This window comes from Cynocephalus volans, chromosome X (assembly GCF_027409185.1).
Source record: "Cynocephalus volans isolate mCynVol1 chromosome X, mCynVol1.pri, whole genome shotgun sequence".
Taxonomy (NCBI): Eukaryota; Metazoa; Chordata; class Mammalia; order Dermoptera; family Cynocephalidae; genus Cynocephalus; species Cynocephalus volans.
The window spans coordinates 156,551,562-156,573,172 of NC_084478.1; the positions used below are offsets into that span (position 1 = coordinate 156,551,562).

Sequence of the window (21,611 nt, forward strand, 5' to 3'; positions counted from 1 at the left end):
TAGAAATTATTTGTCTTTTGTAGAAAACTTTTTCTGTAATCTTTTTCTCTGAATTTAAAAGCTAAATTCATATATAATACATTTGCACAAATCACAGTACTCCAAGGCCATAGTTCTCTTTCAGATTCTTTTTACAATAATTACCTTTCATATGTTAAAGCAGAGTATTGACTGTTCTTTTAAAAAATACAAACTTTAATTTTTCCCTTTCAGTTAAAGCATTTCTTGGCTCTACTCTAACCCTCCCCGTCCTCTAAATCCTTAACCCTCTTTAATTATATTTTGGGTCTAACTGATTTCAGTGAAGAGAATAGTTAATTGGAGTCAAAGAACTCTACAGTTATGTACCCCTGTCCCCCCTCTCACCCCTGCCCCCCAGGGCATTCCACAATGATCTAGCAGTCTCATGCTTTGGGTAATTGAGTTTCCACACAGTTAACCTCAGACCACTATTCTTTCTTTCATCTTATCAGCATTTCTTCAAATCTGATACTGGGAGGAGTGGGGTTTTTTAGCCCGGTCCCACTTCTAATACCGACTACAGAATTTCAGATGAGTTATGAATTGAAGGAAAGAGACCATATAAGAAAGCACTCATGCACACGCATACAGGCACACATGCACACGGCAAGATTAGATGTGGTCCTGACTGATTTATGTAAGAATACAGAATCTTATTGGAAGCAAGGTGGACACCCAAACTAGGGGCATATGTTGCCAATATCAGTTCAGCTTCCCTTGGCTCCAAGAATCCCTTGCAAGGGTACAATTGCCATTGACATTGTCCATACAGGAAAGAATCATGCCAGGCATAAGAAACTCAAGTATTCCTGAATTGTCTTCCTTTTGCTCACAGGAATTATATTGCCATTCAGGAAGAGTATTGCTATGGGCTGAATTGTGTCCCCCGTCCCCAAATTTATATATTGAGGCCTTAACCCCCAGTACCTCTGAATGTGACTGTATTTGGAGATAGGGCCTTTACACAATGGAATACTACTCAGCTATAAAAACGAATGAAATACTGCCATTTGCAACAACATGGATGGACCTCGAGAGAATTATATTAAGTGAAACAAGTCAGGCACAGAAAGAGAAATACCACATGTTCTCACTTATTGGTGGGAGCTAAAAATTAATATATAAATTCACACACACACACACACACACACACACACACACACACATACACAAAACCGGGGGGGGGGAGAACATATAACGACCACAATTACTTGAAGTTGATACGACAAGCAAACAGAAAGGACATTGTTGGGGGGGAGGGGGGAGGGAGAAGGGAGGGAGGTTTTGGTGATGGGGAGCAATAATCAGCCACAATGTATATCGACAAAATAAAATTAAAAAAAAAAAAAAGAAAAAGAAAATGGTCTCTGTCCCTTGGTGATAGCTTTCTGGTATACCCAAAGCCTATTTCCTTGCAATGGTATTTTAAGTTCAAAATCATTTTCCTTCAGGATTCCATAATGTCTGATGAACTTAAAATGCTTAAGTTTATTTAAAACTTGGATTCAGGATTAAAAGGCTCACAGTACATGCTCACAAACTGCTGGTGCTGGAGTTCGCATGCTTTATAGGAAGGACATTTTAACAGTTTGTTCTCAAAGTTGTCCTGAGTGTGTTGTGGTTTACCATGGCTATTTTCTTGCATTTTAATTTTAAATTTCTGTTGGTGAGTTAAAACAATATGAAAGCTGAGAATGAAGGAAAACACATTGCTGTGCAATTTCATTTTCAAGACAATTTTTCTCAGTTTGCCTAAATAGTATGTTAGTTTGTCTAAAATAAATTAGCTGGAGCAATTGTCTGTAGAAAACCATAGAAATGACTCCGTAACTAATTTCTTAGTTTGTAACAGTTTAATATAAATTTAAAAAGCAACATATGAAAAATCATCTTTACAAATAGAAAATATCTGTGATGTGGAAATTCTTCCAGATTATATTTCTTTTTCTTCCAAATATGGGTATATAATGGATAAAGAGCTAACATCCATAGAATTAATATTAATACATTTAAATATTTATAAATGGGAAACCTTTGCAATGAAACCTGGTCTGATGATTTGCTCTGGAGCAAACCTTAAAATTAAACAAATTGACGTTGACCCCAGACAGGAAATCTGTTTACTGAAGCTCACACACAAACAAACAAATACAAAAAACAAATCCAAATTTGGAAGAGTGCTGGACAGGGATCCAGAGCACTCTTGGCTCCAAGACTAACTCACTGGTTTGAACCACCATTTTTTTGCCTTTGAGTTGTGGGGATTTGACTGCACGATCTGTAAGGGATTTTCCAGTTCATGATGCATTAACCTGTTTTTTTTCTGATAGTTCTTCAGAATAGTAACGTATTTATTACGTAGTGTCCTCTTGCTATCTCCTTGGAGTGTAATTGTTTATTACTCTAATACGTGTCAAATATTGAGGTTAACTAAACCCATAGGAGTAAATGTATGGTTTGTGCAATTCACATGTTTGGACAAATTCCAGTCACAGCTTCCTGGGAGGCAGTGATGGTTGTGATAAACTAAGAGAACTTTAGTCTAAGCATAATCATGGTCTGTAATGAAATTGTAAAAAGATTTGAATTGATGAGTTTGCTGTTGGATGTTTCATGTTTACACATGTTAATTCAGTGGTTTTTTAGGTGTGATAAATATAAAAATAAAATGCGAATTTGCAAAGTGGTAGCTTTTCTTTTTGGGAGGAGTCCTCAAATCAATCTCAGCTTTGCTTTTTGGTAAATGAGTTTTTAAAGGCTCCCTGGGTAGGGCCGGGCCGTGGCACACTCGGGAGAGTGCGGCGCTGGGAGTGCAGCGACGCTCCCGCCGCGGGTTCGGATCCTATATAAGAATGGCCGGTGCACTCACGGTGCACTCACTGGCCGAGTGCCGGTCACAAAAAAGACAAATAAATAAATAAATAAATAAAGGCTCCCTGGGTATTGGGAATACAGAATATCGGAATCACAATTCTGACTTACAGAAATCTCTTTAAAAACTGTAAGGCCAAGCTCTTCATTTATTTTTCTTTTTCTTTAATTGACAAAGGAATTAAGAAGCAATTTTTGGTTTGATACTTCATTGCCTCTGAGCTGGCTTTTATGTTTAATTCTTGTGCTGTATACATGATTAATAATTTAATATTTGAAGTATAATAAAGCTAAAAAGATGCAGACATTCTGATAGGAGAAATCTAAATTGCAATTAAACTATCATCTGAGTTACTCATTAGAGAAAAACCTTTTGAAGAGTTAGCATAAGGAATAAAATTGCCTTAGGGTTTTTCATTTAACAGGTTTAGTTTATTTGATTACACAGGCATTGTTTTTAAATGTGTAATAAAAGAATATACTAATCTTGTGACAATTCAGTCACAGAGGGAGAGAGCCATATTGGTAAAAAGTTTGTGAAACAAGCATTATCAATGACACTGAGAACCACACTCTTACACATAACGTGTGATTCCAGTGCACCAAGCACACTAGTAACTTTGTTAGTGTAAACGCCATCTTTACCAATAAGATATTTTCCGAGATCATATATTATAAGTTCCTCACAAGATATATTTGAAACTCAGCCTTAGGAAGGCAGAAAGGCAGCTGGTAGAGAGAGCAGTGACTTGGGTTCTATTCCTAACTCTGCTACAGTTACCTTGGGCAAGTCCCTTCTCAAGTCCTCAATTTCCTCATTTGCAACATGAGTAGATTATACTAAGAGTCTTTAAGGGTTTCTCAAAATATGGTCCCAGGTCCACTGCTAGGCAATAAGTCTTCACGTGATGGATTATAAATAAATCTAAAAATATGAGTTCATTCCTTGGTTATTGCAAGCAAATGGCACACAATTCCAGAGACTATTATTTTATATGCAACTAGGAAAACCTGCTTTTTGAGCAGACACTCCTATGGAGTACTGTATGCCTGACACTGCTCTAAACAATTTATAAATGCCAATGAAACATATTTAACCCTCATAACAAACCTGTAGGTAGATGAAATTTCTATTGTCTCCATTTTTTTTGATGGAACACTGAGGTACAGAGAAGTTAGGTAATTTGCCCAAGGACACACAGCTAGTAAATCACAGAGCTGGGCTGTCTGGCTCCAGAGTCCTTGCTCTTAACTATTATCCTGTACTATTAATTTACTAAGACACAGATTAAATGTTTTCAAAACTTGATATTCATAAGCTAAAACAAGTTATAAGTTAAACATAAATGCTTAAGTTTACTGAAGACTCGGATTCAAAATTAAAAGGCTCACAGTGCATGGTCATACACAGCTGGCTGCGGGAGTTCTCATGCATTACAGATGGACACTTTAACAGTAGTCCATATTCAAAGTTGTCCTGAGTGGGTTGTGGTTTACCATGGCTATTTTCTTGCATTTTAATTTTAAATTTCTGTTGGTATGGTTTTAAAAATTTATTTATTTATTCATTTATTGAAATGTAATTGATTATACATATTTGTGGCGTACAGAGTTGAATATCAATACCTGTGTACAAAGCGTTATTATCAAATCAAGCTAATTAGCATATTTATCATTACAAATGGTAATCATTTCTTTGTGTTGAAGACATTCCTTCTCCCTTCTAGTCATTTGATAACATGCAGTAAATTAATGTTAATTATAGATGCCTACCTCCACTGTGCATCAATAGAAATTATTTTTCTTAACTAGCTGTTTTGTGTTCATTAACCAGTTTCTCACAATCCCCCTTCTCTCTCTCCCTTTCCTGCCTCTAGTAACCAGTTCTTTTCTTCCTTCTGAAAGTTATTATGATTGTTCTTTTTTTTTAAAGGTAAAAACTCTTTTACAAAAGACATAACTACAGTATATAATCACATTTTTAAAATCAATAATAATTCCTTAATGTAATTAAACATTAAACGTGTTTAAATGTCTCCAACTCTCTCCCCCTCCCTTACTTTCTTATAGTTGATTTGTTTACATCAGGATCCAAACAAGTTCTGCTTGTTGCATTGGTTGCTATGTCAGCTGTCATCTGAAGTTTCTTTTAATCAATAGATTCCCCCTTCATCTATTTTTTTGCCCTTTACCCCACAAAGTTTCCCAAGGTCTGGGTTTGCTGGCTCCATCCCAGTAGTGTCTTTTAACGTGTTATGTCTTCCCTTGCTTTGCCTGATGATTAGTTGCTGGATCCTGAGACTTCTCACTCATGTTAGATTTGGCTTTAGAGGTGTATGTTGTTACAACAGGAGGCCCATTACGTCTGATCGTCTCCTTGTAATGTTAGCAGTCATTGATCATTTGCTAAATCCATTATTTCAATGAGGGTTTGCAAAATGCTATATTCTAATTATCTTATTCCCTCTTTATTTACTGGCTGGGGTACTTCACTAGATAGTAATATTCCCTCCTCAGCTATTTATGGTTATCCTGAGGAACAATTCATATAGGAAAGACAGGATAAATGCTTGATTCTTGCCTTTTACTTACTAGTTTTACAAAAATAAATTGTTTCATTTATCATCTTCCAAAGAGACTGAGTGTTTGCTTTTATTTCATTGTCATTATGGTTTTTTGTGGTGGTAAAATTTAGTTTCTTTCTCTTTCTCATTTGCATTTTTGTTTTACTAGTGGGTTTTGCTCTTTCTTGTGTGTTCATGGTACTGATTATTGTTTTTCAGATTCCAGATGCAGGACTCCCTTGAGGATTTCTTGCAGGGCTGGTTGTGTAGTGGAGAACTCCACAGTTTTTGCTTGTCTGGAAAATACACTATTTCTCCCTTGCTACTAAGGGATATAGCCTTGCTGGGTAAAATATTCTTGTCTGGCAGGGTTTTTTTTTTTTCTTTTAGTATTTCGAATATATCATCCCATTTTCTTCTGATGTATAGAGTTTCTGTTGAGAAGTCAGCTGTTAGTCTGATGGGGGCTCTCTTATTGTTGACTTGACACTTTTCTCTTGCTGCTTTTAGAATTCTCTCTTTGTCTTTGTGTTTTGCCAGTTTGACTATAATGTGTCTTAGAGAGGATCTTTTTGGATTGAATCTGTTTGGAGATCTTTGGGCTTCTTGGATCTGAAGGTCTGAATCTCTCCCTATACCTGGGAAGTTTTCTGTTATTATTTACTTGGATAGGTTTTCAATGCCTTTTCTTTTCTTCTCTCCTCCTGAAATACCCATGATTTGGATGCTTGTGCACTTGATGCTGTCTGCTAGCTCTCTTAGGTTTTCTCCAGCTTTTTTAAAATTCTTTTTTCCCTTTTTTTTTTTTTTTGTCTGCCTGGGTTATTTCAAAAAGACTATCTTGGAGTTCTGAAATTCTTTCTTCTGCTTGCTTTAGCCTGCTGCTCAAGCTTTTAGTTCTGTTTTTTATTTCATTGAGTGAATCCTTCAGTTCTAGGAGTTCTGTTACATTCTTTTTTAAATTATTAATCTATTTGTAAATTTCCTCCTTCGTGTCCTGGATATTTTTTCTTGTTTTGTTGTGTTCTCTAATTGATTCTTCTCTTTAAGTTTTCTTAAGATCAGTGCTTAGAATTCCTTTTCAGACAGCTCAAGGGTTTCCTGCTCTGTGGGGTCTGGTACTTGAGAATTACCACATTCCTTTGGTGGTGCATCATATCCTCTTGTTTATTTGTAGTTCTAGTATTATTTTGTTGATGTTTGGTCATCTGATAGGGCATTTGTTTCTTCCATTACTCTGGAGTAGGCTATGAGTGGAACAACTTCCTCCTCCATTTGTAGGCTCTGCTGGTGACACTTCTTGTATCAATGCAATTGAGTGTATGGTGGGCTGCCTTGGCTCCTGCTTGGGCTGTGGGTGGGCCTCTCTGGGGCTCAGGTGGCATGAGCTGGTGGTGGCTTGTGGGCAGGACTGGTGCTCACCTGGTCTTCCACTCAGGTGGTCAGCGGGCCTTTCAGGGGATCAGGCAGCTCGGGCCCACAGTAACAGCAATCGTGGCACATTGATGGGACTGGTGCTCACCTGGGCTCCTGCTCAGGCAGTGGGTGGGCCTCTCTGGTGCTTATGTGGAGTGGGACAGCTGTGGGAGAAGTGGCAGTGCCCACCTGGGCTATTTCTATAAGACTATTTTCAAGATCAGAAATTCTTTCTTCTGTTTGTTCTAGCATGTTGCTTAAACTCTTGGATGTACTTTTTATTTTGTTTAGTGAATCTTTCAGTTCCATGAGTTCTGCTACATTCTTTTTTAAGGTATTAATCTGTAAATTTCCTCCTTCACATCCTGGATTTTTTTTTTCTTATTTCATTATGTTGTCTAACTGAGTCTTCTTGTATCTCCATGAGTTTCCTTAGTATTGTTGCTCAGAATTCCTTTTCAGTCATTTCAAGGGCTCCTGCTTTATAGGGTCTGGCGTTTGAGAATTACTGTTTTCTTTTGGTTGTGTCATATTTTCTTGGATTTTTGTATTTCTAGTGTCTCTACATTGATGTCTGGTTATCTGTAGCAGTTGCTTTCTCTATTACTCTGTAGTGGGCTTTGAGGAGAGAGACTTCCTCTTCTCTTTCCAGTCTCTACTGGTGACTGTCCTTGTGTGAACACAGTCGCATGCCTGGAAGGCTGCCCGCACAGTGGCTGTGGCTACTACTGTAGTAAGTTAGTGCTTTTGCAGCAGCCATGGCTGTGGCAGTGGCTGTGGTTGGCTACCTGTACAGAAGTAGTGTTTTCAGCATGCTCCTAGCTTGCTTCTGGGCAGTGGGAGCTACCCTTGGCTGTGAAGGACCCCAGGTGTGCTCCTTGCCTGTTTCCAGGCAGTAGAGGCTGCCCTTGGCTCCTGCCTAGGACCCCAGGTATGCTACTTGCCTGCTTCCATGTTGGTGTGTTTTAATGAATATTTTCATCAGCAATGTGTTTTCCTTCATTCTCAGCTTTCATATCATTTTAACTTATCAACAGAGAGATAAAAGCTCATTACTGAGCCATATAGTTCTTGCAGATCTCTCTCTTAGTGGTCAAAGACTGTAAAGTCTTTAAGATTGCTTACTTATTGTAAAGGCTAAGTTTAATGCTCTCATTGCCTTTATATCCTATATTGGCAGGGCAAAGAGGATGGGAGAGGTGTTTATTCTTCCGGTTTCAACTTATTCCTCCAGTTACGTATAGGCAATTTTAGGAAGGCCCAGCACATTAGAATGTAGGCTGAAGATGAAGATGTAAATTGTTATATGGTGCCCTATTCTTACTTCTAAAAAACAAAATAATCTATTAAAAAATTTAGGTTCTAATTTTAGTGATATAAACAAGGAATATAGTTCAATTTATGCCTTTTCTTTTTCTAACGGTTGCAAAAGTTTAGACTAAATCTATTACCTTTACAGCAAAATTTGTAGTCCCAATGAAGTTGCATGTCAGATTTCGGGAGATATGGTAGTTTCAGAAACAAAATATCAATGTATCTTTTAAGTCTCAAATTAGAACAATTTCCATGACAACTTATTTGGTCTTCTTTAATAAAACATTTGAACAGTTCATATGCAGAATAAACATTCTGTTGTTTGGATTCCAAAATATTAGTTTGTGTATGAGATGTCATATGTTTTAATTCTGGTATCACATGCTGATATTTTTAGTTTTAGCAAAATAATTCTATCACTTGACTGTAACATAACTCATAATGAAATTAAGTCATTGGCCTTATTATTAACAAATATTATATAAATAGATTAATTTGCTTGTAGTCTGTCCATAGATATAATCATAAACAGCAAATATAAATTAAGTCCATACTATAGGCAGGCATAAAATGAGATATGCTGTGTCGGCCGTTGAGTGCTAAAGAACTGCTACCCTTTCAGAGACAGAAGATATGTATATGAAGCAAGTGTAGAAATACTAGGGGGCCAAAGCAGTGATACAAGCATTAAGTGATAAGAGTTCAGAGGAGTAAGTGGTTGGTGAGGATGGGTTGCTTAAGAATGGCTGCAAAGAAGAGGTAACCCTTGAACTAGACACTGAATTTTTCTTGCTTGTCCTGCCTATGGAAGGTGCTATTTTAGAGTATGAATTAGTTAGAGTTCTCTAAAAAAACAGAACCAATAAGATATATATATAGACATATAACAGAAGATTTATTATGGCAATTGGCTCACATGATTATTGAAGCCAAGAAGTCTCACGATCTGCCGTCTGCAAACTGAAGAACCAGGAAAGCTGATGGTGTAATTCATCTCAGCCCATAGGCCCTAGAACCAGGGGGAACTGATGGTGTAAATTCCAGTCTGAGTCCAAAGGTCTGAGAACTGAGAGCTCTAATGTCTGAGGGCAGGAGAAGAAGATGGATGTCCCAGCTCATGAAGAGAGAGTAAATTCTCCCTCTACCTTTTTTTCTATTTGGGATCTCAATGGATTGGGTGATGCACACCTGTGTTGGTGAAGGTGATCTTTTTTACTCAGTCTACCAATTCCAATGATAATCTCTTCCAAAAACACCCTAATAGTCACATCCAGAAATGTTTGCCAGCTATCTGGGCAGTCAAGTTGACACATAAAATTAACCATAACAATGTCTTAAAACATTTTAAATCAAACCTACTACTCCACTGCTTAAAATCTATGAAGCATTTCCCATTAGCAACTAGAGAAGCATCCATTCTCCTTTTTGTGCCTTATAAGACTTTCTATGATCTGGCCTCTGTCTACCTTGCTAACATCATTACCTTCTATTCTGCACTACATTTGTTCTGTTCTAGCACTTTGACTGTTGAACATGCTGATACCATTCCCACCTTGGGATCTTTCAACTTGCTGTGCTTTCTACCTGGAATGTTCTTCCTTAATTTTTTTCAGATAGATGACTTCTCATCATGTAGATCTCAAGTCAAGCATCACTTCTTCCTCAGTGAAGTCTTCCCTGACCACCCAAGCTAAAGCAGTCCTTCCAGTCCTCTCTCTACACTACACTATTTTGTTTTCTTCAGAGCATGTATTAATACCTAAAATGATCTAATCTATTTTTGTATACGTATTTACTGTCATCTGTCCTCACTGGTGCATGAGCAGTAACTGTCTTTTTCAGTGCTCTATCACTTAGGGGGCTTTCAATTCAAGCAACAGAAAGCCCAATTCAAACTGCCTTAAACAATAAGGAAATTTATTATTGCATATTATACAAAGTCCAGGGGCCAAGTGGTTACAGAATTGGTTATAACAGTGACTTAGCAATACTATGAAGGACCCATTCCTTTCCGCCTATCCATTTGACTACCTTCAGCCTCAAGCTAATACTGTCATGGTGGAAAAAGGTAGCTTCAGTGGTTTCAAGAATAGTAGCCTCACAAGGCACCACCTAACCTATTATACTAGACACATATAACAGTGAAGATAAGCAAAATCCTTGTTCTTATGCAATAATGTTTATTAGGGTCTCTAAGGAGACATTCTTCTTCCCCACCAGTTTCAGAACAATTTGAGGGAACAAAGATATGGCATGTGGAGTCAAAATATTATCTTTATTACCTTTAGAGACCAACTTGGAATCTGTAACCTCAGATCTGTTAGCAAACTAGGCTTGCAAATACAGAACCCCTGAAATAGGCAGATTTACCCACTCAGTCTCAGCAGCACTAAGCCAGGATAGCTCCCTTTATACTCTTAAAGGGACAGAATTACTTTAGGAGCAGAGAGCAGCTAAAAGCATAAAGGAGGCCAGAGCTGAGCTTGATCATCCCATATTTACCAATTACATAAGTCACTTCATTTCCTTAAAGGGAGACTGAGTAAAGGAGTAGAGAAAGACCAGAGAAAATGTGCTTAGGGAAAATCCCTCTAAGGTGAAATCAGAAGTGGGGAAAGATATATCCCCTTTGACCGAGCTTACTTATTATTGAATTTTTCTTCCATTAGAGAATGGGAATCAGTGAAGTCGTTGGGCCACAATGTCTTTTGTTCAGCCTAAATGGGCTTTGGACATTTTGGAATAGCTTTCTAGAAAAACTTCTTCGTTACATAAAGCCATACTTAACAAAATGTGGAACAGTGCATGATATAAGTGTATTTGGTCTGCAAGTATGTATGCATGTTACATACAAATTGTGTGACTCTTCTTGTCCCTCAGCTCTCTGTTGCCACTAGTGAGGCCTCCACATGCAAAAGTTTGGCATCAAGATGGACCAAGTAGTTACTCAGTTTCTGAAGTACTAAAATCAGAGGGCATAGCCAAATCATAGTTGAGAAAAGCAAGACTTCAGAGCTGGAAAAATGGTTTTAGGTCCAAGTTGTGAGGTGACACTGTAAGTAGCACAAGTCACAAGGGTCAAAGCCGATCACAATAGAGACTGTGGAGAAATGTTAGGATGCCCCTACATTGCAGGTGGGGTGGAGGTGGCTTGACTCTATGCTGTGAACATAATTTTTTAAAGGAGATTTGCAGGGCTCGATACCAGCTGTATTCAACACACGCTCTAAAATCCTGGGAAGGAGTGGGTCATTATTACACACTCCCTTGGATTGCCTTTTTAAGTCAGGCTTCTGTATGGTCAGGTAGGAAATGGATTGCTTAAATGAGATGCTGGTTAAAGGAAGCTTCTAAGTAGCTTTCATGACCATGTCGGAAGCTGTGCACAGCTGTGTTGCCTGGGAGGTTTCTAGGTTGGCACTGTTAGCATCTTCCCCAGGTTGGGCTCTAGAATTATGTGGGAATGTGTGAGAAGATTCCTTCTGTGAGTCTCTCTCCATGCTGAAGGCTTGCATATTTTTTACAGTCATTACATATCACATCAAAAAATACACTTAGTTGAGTTTGCAAAGAATGCCCATCACTTCTACCCTAGCAAGTTTCTGTTAAAATTGTTCACTCAGGTTTATGTGCAACTACCTACAGGATTGTTCAAGATATCCCTATCCCTCCAGATTTTCCTGTTGAAATACCCAGTAAGAATTATCTTGCAGAAATGTCAAGAAATGAGTATTTGATTAAGACTGATTTTCTTCTAGAATGGTGCAATAAAATAAATGTGTTGTTTACAGCCAGCTTTCCAAAGGGATATCTTGTTTAAAAGTTTAATACCAGAATTGAGGGAAATGGTTGAGACCTATACATGTTTCATTTTCTGAAAATTTTATTTTTTATTTTCATTGATGAAAAATTAGATGAAACTATGAAAATCGTAGCATTTTAATTTTAATTCCTTTTTAAATAAATAATACATTAGCTATCCTTCCCCACAGGGAAGAATATAATTGAAATCCTGAATTCTTTTCTTTGAGACAGAAATAGTAAGACATAATGGCATACTCTGACACCTTAGCTGCTTTTTAGAGTCCCTGGGAGACTAGGTGGTTTGATGTAACAGTGTCACTTTTTTGTTAGAAACAAACATCTCTCTCCTGTTATATCTTTGTCAAAAGCAATTTATTTCCACTGTAACTTATGTTTCAGATTTTTCTATATCTAGCTAATGTAAGATCATCTTTGAGTTTTCTTAAGAAGGTTTGTATACATAGTGGAGACTTTAAAAATTAATATTATACTTTGCTTTGTAAAATAATGCAGTCTTCTGATGAAGCAGAACATTTTAAGGGTCCAGGGGTGGTTAGTCTAGGGGTATTGTAGGACAGGAATGGGTGAACACAAGATAAAAACAGTCCTGGTGATGAATTGGTGATGTCAATGGGGTATCTATAACATTGCCCCACTAATTCTTTATTAAAAACAGTTGTAATAACTGCTATTATAGGTCATTAGACCATATACCACACTGTTTTATGATTATTTATGTGTCTACGTTCCTCTCTGAAGTGTGAGTTTTTCAAGGGCGTGGTCATATCTCATTCATTTCTCTATTTCCTGCAGTGTTAAACTCAGTGCCAGGCCCAATGTAGTTGCTCTGTAAATGCTTGCTGTTTGCTTTGCAGAGGAAAATAGGACTATATTCACTATTCTTACTGTGATGCCAGAATTGTCAGATCCCACACTCCATACTAACACTGAAGTATTACAAATTTGTCCCATGTCTATTTTGTTTCCTAGTAGATGCATGCTCTTAACTTCAGCTCTGGGTCCCATCCTATTCTAAACTGCATGTATTCAGGGTAAATGTGCATGATTGTACACACTTTTACTTGTCAGCTTCTCTATATATTAGGCAGATATTTGAGGGCAATAGTAAGATGGATGTTATTTAAGTTTTCTAGGTCCCCTATGGGGAAGAAGAGTGAATGTAACCAGTTGTTGGGTCATTCAGTTCTCTATACTCCTTCTGGCCTACAATGCCCATGGCTGCTGGTTTGTTGGAGCTTGAGCTCAATTCTCACTAATGCATGTAAAAATGACTTCCTGCCCAAATCCCATTTTGTTATTTTCTGAAGTAAACATTGCTGTGCCTTATAAGAAGTTTTTCTGTACTTTGTAATACAAGTACATATGTTGGGGGTGGGGATGAAGTGATATTTTTTTGTGTTCTGTTAGTATAACAAGTTCCAAAAGGTCTGTTTTTAGCAATTTGATAATTAACAGAAGCCACCTGATATAGAACCCAGAATGAGGTTCTTTGCCTGGAACATTTTCTTTGCTATTCTTCTTCTGGCATGATTGCCAGTGCACAGCACTAGGGGACCACCTCCCATCTTTACTTCCTGAGTTATCTATTGATTACTAGTGCAATTTACAATTCAAGATAGATGACACCTGGAAAACATACATACTAGAACTTAGATATCTAAATAAGAATATTCACCTTATCCTTTAGAGTCAGTTATCTAGTCTACTGGGAAGATTTTTCTTATAACTTCACTTTAAAATGCATGTTGGACAGAGAACATCATTACCTACCTGATTCAGTAGGTTTGGTTGAGTCACTTTAAAAATCTTTCTAGAAATCAAAAATGGGTTCACATAATGCAGAGTTGCTACCATTAAGGAGAAACAAATGAACCAATGAACAAATGAGTGACAAACATGTTTGGAGTTCTGGCAGCATCATAGGAATCACTGCATGACTTCTTATGGAGATTAATTTAAAGGTAACAGTGATCTGAATGTCATAGAAAAATGAACCTCAGACACCAGGAGAACTGTGGCGTGACCTGTATAACTAGTTTATTGACTAAGTTGGACTCAGTGTGGTGAAATCATGAAAGCACTTTAATTTCTCACAATAGTGGCTTTCAAACTCATTCCATAAAATCTCCCTTGCTGCTCATGGACAGAATCTCAGGCAGATTCCACAGCTTTGTCAGTCACTTAGTTTTTAACAAACAATTTCAGCTTAAAGGATTAAAAAGCCCAGTCAGATAAAAATCAGAACTTGGGTCTCTTTCAATTTAAAACTTCTCTCCTCCCTTATAGCTCCTGTCCTAACCTATACTCAGAAGCATCCAGTAGGAAAGGTGGAGCTGTTGCAGATTGTGATCTCTGGAAGCAGACTCTGAGATGGGGATTAGCAAGCAGATGGTTTATTAGAGAGTGCTTTTGGGATCAACACCTGCGGATAAGTAAGGAGAAAAAGAAGCAGGATTGGGCATGGGGAGCTGAGCTGCAGTACATCTGAGTCAAAGTCTTGGCCAACTCTATGGGGAGCTCTGAAGCTAAGACGACCCTTCAGAGTTGTCCAGAGGTGGGTGAAGGATTCAGGTCTTTATAAACTACATTCATCAGTCATTGGATGATCATCCTTCCTGAAAGGGTACGTGACCTTGAGCAAGGTGGTTCTTTTCTGCCAGAGACCAGCTCCAGTTGAGTTGTGGGTACCCGAAAAGGGAGAGGGAGGGTCGGCTAAAATAACAAACACAGACAGAGACCTCAGTGCATCAATATGCATGTTCTCTCTCTGTGGGCTGTCAGCGTGTTGCAGCTGGAGCCCAGCAGAGCATGAGACAATGCCTTTTATTTAGATTTTTCTCTGCAGGGGGGTTTTAGGTACTATTTTTATTGTATCAGCAACCTTAAATCAATAGTCCAAAAAGCAGGGAGGAAACTTTTTTAGAGGTCAGCCAGTCCTTTCAGCATGTCTTAGGTGATCAACTCGTGCATCTTTTTCCTGGAATCAGGTTATCAGATCGGCCATCCCTTCATTGTCTTGAAGTTATCTTGTGACCATTTTCTGTTAGCAAGCTGTGGTTAATATCCACCCTATTAACAGGGTGGCAGCTATTTTGGTTAAATACAACTTTGTTAAAAGGAAAAATGTTAACATTTAAATTCTAATGGGGGTCAAATGATTTTATGTTCTAGTGGAATGAACCTACTGTTCATATGGAAAAAGAAGAGTGGATATTTGAGTAGCATTATCATGCACATTTTAAGGATATGCATTGGCTGTGGCCCTGTAATCTTGATCTAAATGTCAAAGTGTCATTGTGCACAGCACCATCCCTCACAAAACCAGTTACATTTACCTCTTAGGTCTAATTTTGCAGGTTTAATAATTTTACAGCATATATTTATATCCCAATATCTAATTCTTAATGATTTATTTAAAACTGGATACCACCAAGTAAAGGGAATTCTACAGTTTTATTCCCATATACTTAATTTATCCCAATCATATAATTTCCCATTAATAACAACCATTCTCTTGCCATTAATATAATCTCCAGTAAATGATGTTTGCCAGCTTACATTAGGCTGCAGCTCATATTTAGTCATGAGCAGTGCTTTTAGAACATATGTTGGTGTGGTCAATTTGTCATAAAGGGACAATTTAGAATTATCCAATTTACTCGGATCCTCTGTGGGAATGTTTAGTTCAATGACCGCATAAACATTTGTGTTATTTTTATAATCTTTTGGGAATTCAGAGAACTGTCACACTAACCAAAATACTGAAAGAGAAAGCAAAAAGCAGTACCACAAAGCTGAGGCAGGAGCCCTTAGGGTTGTAGCAAGTGCTCATAGCTGCGGCCTTGCCAACAGCTCTCCCTCTGGTGGCCTTGCCAACTCAGAGAGGGCAGCCCAAGCTATTTCTTTCAGGACTCCGTGATGGCATGGACCGTGCCACTTTTCAACTTAGGTAATCCTCATAAGGGGCCAAGAGCTGAGAGCTGCCAACAGGCAGCACTCTAGGACATGGAGGAGTCAGTCATTCTGTAAGACTGGCCCGAAAGCGTGAATCTTACTTGTTGGGAAGGCTCATCTCACAAAGACAAGGAGACAGAGATCACTGCAATCAAGCAAGAGGTTTTTTTTTTCCAGCATGCTGGGGTCTCTCCATCTTCAGGACAGAAGCGGCCCCGAGCCCTTAACACAGGCAGTTTTTATACAGTTTTTAGACAGACTTTGGCAACAGGATAAGTTGTACATAGTTTATTGGTCATCTGAGGCAACCTTTAAATTCATTGGTAGCTTTTGGCGATTTGGCACGCTATCAAGAAACAGTGTATTGCTTAATCATCTTCCCCTCTGGGTCAGACCCGGTGGCCCTTAGATAAGGAACTGGTCAGTCCTTCCTGGAACTGGGTGTACTTTCGGTGGTTACTCCCTTCCTGGAATCTACTGTGCCTGGGCCCGCCTTGACTATGCTTATCCTCTACATGACCCCTTAGAAGCTGCCTTACTTAAAATGGCTGATTATGTTCCCTGTCACAAGCAAGCAGTAGTACAGAATCAGATCACGTATGTTAGAGTAATAAAATTTCCTTTCCATTCCCCCTTTTTCTTGTGCATATTTCAATCATGAAATACTGATTCCTGTTGGTTTAATGCCTGATATTGTTGTGTTAACATCATAATCTGAACAGTGTTAATGTGTTCCCTAACAAAAGCTAGTAAGCGATTTAAAATGCAGGGACTGAAGGTCAGAAGCAATATTAAAATAATTAGTGGTCCTAACAGGGTTGACATGAGGGTCGTGAGCCAGGGGGAGGAGTTGAACCATGACTCAAACCAGCCCTGATTTTGTTCTCTTTCTTTTCCTTTTGGCTAGGCCTTCCCTAATTTTGGCCATGGAGTCTTTAATTACCCCTGAGTGATCAATGTAAAAACAACATTCTTCTCTTAGTGCAGCACAGAGTCCCCCCTGCTGAAGGAACAAAAGGTCTAGTCCCCTTCTATTTTGTAGGACCACCTCAGAAAGAGAGGTGAGGGACTCCTGTAATTTAGTAATTGAATTTTCTATTTCTTTAATATCAGCATCTGTGGCTACCTGTAAACTTTGGTAATTTTGATGTTGGATAGCCAGAGCTGAAGCTCCCGTAGCTGCCGCAGCTCTTCCCAATCCTAAGCCTAAGAGGATAGAGAGTGTGATACTTAGGGTCTCCCTTCTGGTTCGGTAGTTCCCGTTATTTTCATCCCAATATGACAATAGTTCTTCACAGGGATGATAAACGAGCCGAGGCAACAACCGAACCAAGACACAGAAATCTTGGGTCTCGTTTAGGACCTGTAAGCTAACACAGGGTGTGACCCCAGTAGCACAGGCCCACCTTCCTTCTGGAGGGGGCAACAGATATGTGTCACTAGACCAATGGGTCATGTTAAGAGTCTGGTTGCACAGCTGGCTGTGTGAGGAAGGGATTCTTCCCACTCATGTTGCCCTGTAACAGCTGACAGAGTGAGTTTGACCTGTCGTTGCTGCCAATGACAGTTGGAGACATCAGTTGTAGTATTAATTTCATTTCTGAAGGCTATTCCTTCATAATATGGGGGAGCAACATTATAACAAAGTCAGCAGGAGCGGGTAGCATTGGGATTGGTACTATTTAAGACCTTGAAGGTTTCAGAAATTAAGCGGAAAAACTCAGGTTGTTTTTGAGGCCTAGGCTCAGGGGGGCTGAGTTATTTCCTTTGGTGCTGCAGCCTCTGACCCTACAGTGGGGACTGATGACTCTGGTTGGGTACCCGGGGATGCTGAGGTAGTCTTTGGTTGGACCCCTGGAACTAGGTATTTATTTGGGCCTATGGCAGTATACTGGGTTTCTATTTTGAGCTTGATGGTGAATAACAGCACATCATCATACCTCTCTTTATAAAATCATAACCCCCACATAAATCCTTTTTCCCACCCAGTGGCCTTTTTCCTGCATCCGTGAAGGATACTTGGAGTCGGTGGCACCATCCTGTGCAGGCAGGGTTATCTTTCCACTTAGAGTGGCTGCTTCCCAATCGGCCTGCCCACCCTGCAGCAGGGGGAGAGAGGTGGGTATAATTAGCAGTTACCTTTATATAGTCCCAGGAGGATGAGGGATTCCAGTATGTGTCTCCCGTGGTCTCACAGCCCCAGCCATTACAGAAATAATCTGCTTTGCCTCCACACTGATAGTTTAGTGCTCTGTCACGGTGGAACCCAGGGCACACATAGAAGGTGAGGGCACTCAGCATACTTCTCCGATCTTTAGTAGAGCAGCCCCCCCACGGTTCGAGCCCAAAGCACCCCGGTGGGGAGGGGGGAGAAGGGGGTTTGTGAGCATCAAAGTATCCTTCTAAATCCCAGTTGGCTGGGGCTCCCATGGCTAATTTGCACACATCGGGAAACAGGTCAGGCCACCATTTTCCCGTGGTGACCTTGGATAGGTTCCAGATTTCATCTCCTGCCCCATTTAGAACATACCAAGTTAACTTTTCGGGGATATGTGGGCTGGAAGCTCTCAGGCTCCTGGGAAAGATTGTCAGGTACAGAAGAGGAAAAATAAAATTTTCATCTTACAATATTTAAGGTATTTGAACCCCCAGTCCAAACCATTTTGAGCTTCAAGGGATGTTCCTTGGAACTTTGGGCTCTCCAGGCAGCGTCTTTTGATCCTTGGTCCTCTGGTGGTGCAGGCTTTACGTGCGAGGCATGGATCCAGGTGGTGATCCCGTCTACTTTTATGGCCATTGGTGTTGTCAGGAGCACCAGGTAAGGTCCCTTCCAGCGGGGTTCCAGGGTCTGGGAGCAATGTCGTCTCACGTATACTGTGTCCCCGACCTGGAACTGGTGAGAAGCTTTGGGGGTCCCAGGTTTATAGGCAGCTGCCAGCTGCATCCAGACTTCCTTCTGCACCACTTGCAGTCCTTTTAACCTGGCATATAAGTCACTGCTACTGTGGCAAGTGGGTTCAAGGGCATCCCCCAGTAAAGTCAAGGGGGTAGGGGTACCTTAGAGAATTTCAAAGGGGGTCAGGTTGAACCGGGAAGGTGTGTTCTTAGCTCTAAACAGGGCCAAGGGAAGGAGCACCACCCAGTCCACACCAGTCTCCATGGTTAATTTAGTCAGGGTCTCTTTAGAGTTCTGTTCATCCTTTCTACCTGTCCTGAACTTGGGGGTCTATAGATACAATGTAATTTCCAATCGACCCCTAGGTATCTGGCCACTCCCTGGCATACCTTGGCAATGAAGGTGGGTCCATTGTTGGACCTGATTATCTTGGGTACGCCAAAGCGTGGGAAGATTTCTTCCAGGATTTTCTTGACCACGACGGTGGCAGTTTCCTGCTTTGTTGGGAATGCTTCTACCCATCCAGAGAAGGTGTCTACAAAAACTAGGAGATACTTGTAACCATATTTATCTGGCTTGTACTCTGTAAAGTCTACTTCCCAATATACTCCTGGTCTGTCACCCCTGAGTCTCTTGCCAAGTCCTACAGTATTTTTACAGACATTTACTTTTTGACATGGTACACAATTTTTAACTATTTGTTCTGCCAGTTGTTTTAGCCCTATGATGTGATATTTTGTTTTTAGGGCAGTCTGGACTAATTTGTTAACTCTCAGATGACTCCATTGGTGCATTTCTTTGATCATGGCGCGTGCTTGTTCTTGTGGCAAGATAAGCTTGCCTGACGCTGCATGCCAGCGCCCTTTTTCCTGATCAAATTGGTTATTAGAGTCCCTTGAGATCACTGCTACGTCCTCAGCAGAGTATTTAAACTTGGGCTTTTCTAGCTCAGGGACGTTAACTAACAGAATAGACGTGGACCCGTGGGCTGCCGCCCTTGCTTCAGAATCGGCCAAGTTGTTTCCCCTGGCGAAGGGGGAATCCCCTTTCTGGTGGCCCAGGCAGTGTATAATACTCACTTTTAGCGGTCAGTGAAGGGCCTCCAACAGGGCTAGGATCTCTGCCTTGTTTTTGATTTCTTTTCCTCCAGAGGTCAGCAGACCCCGCTGTTGATAGATAGCACCATGTACATGGGAAGTGGCAAAGGCACACCTGCTGTCCATGTAGGTGTTGATTCTTTTGCCCTCTCTCTTCCTGGAATCTACTGTGCCTGGGCCCGCCTTGACTATGCTTATCCTCTACATGACCCCTTAGAAGCTGCCTTACTTAAAATGGCTGATTATGTTCCCTGTCACAAGCAAGCAGTAGTACAGAAGCAGATCACGTATGTTAGAGTAATAAAATTTTCTTTACAATTCATTCCTGAATAAGGAACTGGGCAGCATATCATGAAGTTCGTCAAAGGGGCAGCATCTACCTTTTCTTCATTTCTGTCAGCTCTTGTCCTCTTTCTCTTCTACCCATTATGCTACTTCTGGCTTCACTTGAGTCTTCCAGACAGGAAAGATGAGAGGAAATGGGCAAAACCTAACTTGAATGGTGTAGTGTTATTCTTACGTTGGTGCACTCTGGGTGTGACACATGCCCCAGTACTGACTCTTCCTCTCATAAAGTGATTTTAAGGGTTCTCTCAAGACATTTCACTATGGGGACATCTCACTGCATCATCTCTGTTATGGATGATACATTCTCTAAATTGACAACATTTGACTCCTCCAATCTCTCTCCTCCTGCTATTGGCAGTAAAATTAAAGCACACTTTCTTTTGAGATATCCCTGCCCTGGTAAGCAGATATCTTGAGCTGGGCCCTTTCAAGATGACTCATACCAACAAGACAAGGATTCCCATTCTCACCACTATTATTTAACATAGTACTGGAGGTACTAGCCAGAGCAATCAGGCAAGAGAAAGAAATAAAGGGAATCCAGATTTGAAAAGATGAAGTCAATCTTTCTCTATTTGCAGATGGCATGATAATATACATAGAAAAACCTAAAGACTCTATCAAAAAACTCCTAGAGCTAGTTAATAACTTCAGTAATGTTGCAGGATACAAAATAAGTGCCCCCAAATCAGTGGTACTTATATACTCAAATAATGAATTAACAGAGAGAGAAACAAATAAAATAAGCCCATTTACAATTGCCACACACACACAAAAATAAGATACCTAGGGATCAATTTAACCAAGGAGGTGAAAGACCTCTACAATAAGAACTACAAACCACTTCTGAAAGAAATTAAAGAAGACACAAAAAGATGGAAAGATATTCCATGCTCTTGGATTGGAAGAATTAACACTGTGAAAATGTCTGTACTACCCAAAGTGATTTACAGATTCAATGCAATCCCCATCAAAATACCAATGACATTCTTCACAGAAATGGAAAAAACACTCTTACCTTTCATATGGAAAAATGAAAAACACTGAATAACCAAAGCAATCCTGAGCAAAATAAATAAAGCCAGAGACATAATACTACCTGACCTCAAATTTTACTACAGAGCTATTGTAACCAAAACAGCATGGTACTGGTATAAAAATAGACATTCAGACCAGTGGAGTAGAATTGAGAACCCAGATATCACCCCTCAGGCTTATAGCCATCTGATATTAGACAAAGTCATCAAAAATCTACATTGGAGAAAAGACTGCCTCTTCAACAAGTGGTGCTGGGAAAACTGGATA

At 39.7% G+C, this 21,611-nt stretch overlaps 1 pseudogene; it reads right to left on the reverse strand.

Annotated features, from left to right (window-relative positions):
• LOC134368494 (cerebellar degeneration-related antigen 1-like) overlaps nt 1–18,909 on the reverse strand; it is a 35,141-nt pseudogene extending 16,232 nt beyond the window's left edge.
• Nucleotides 18,910–21,611: the final 2,702 nt, after the last annotated feature.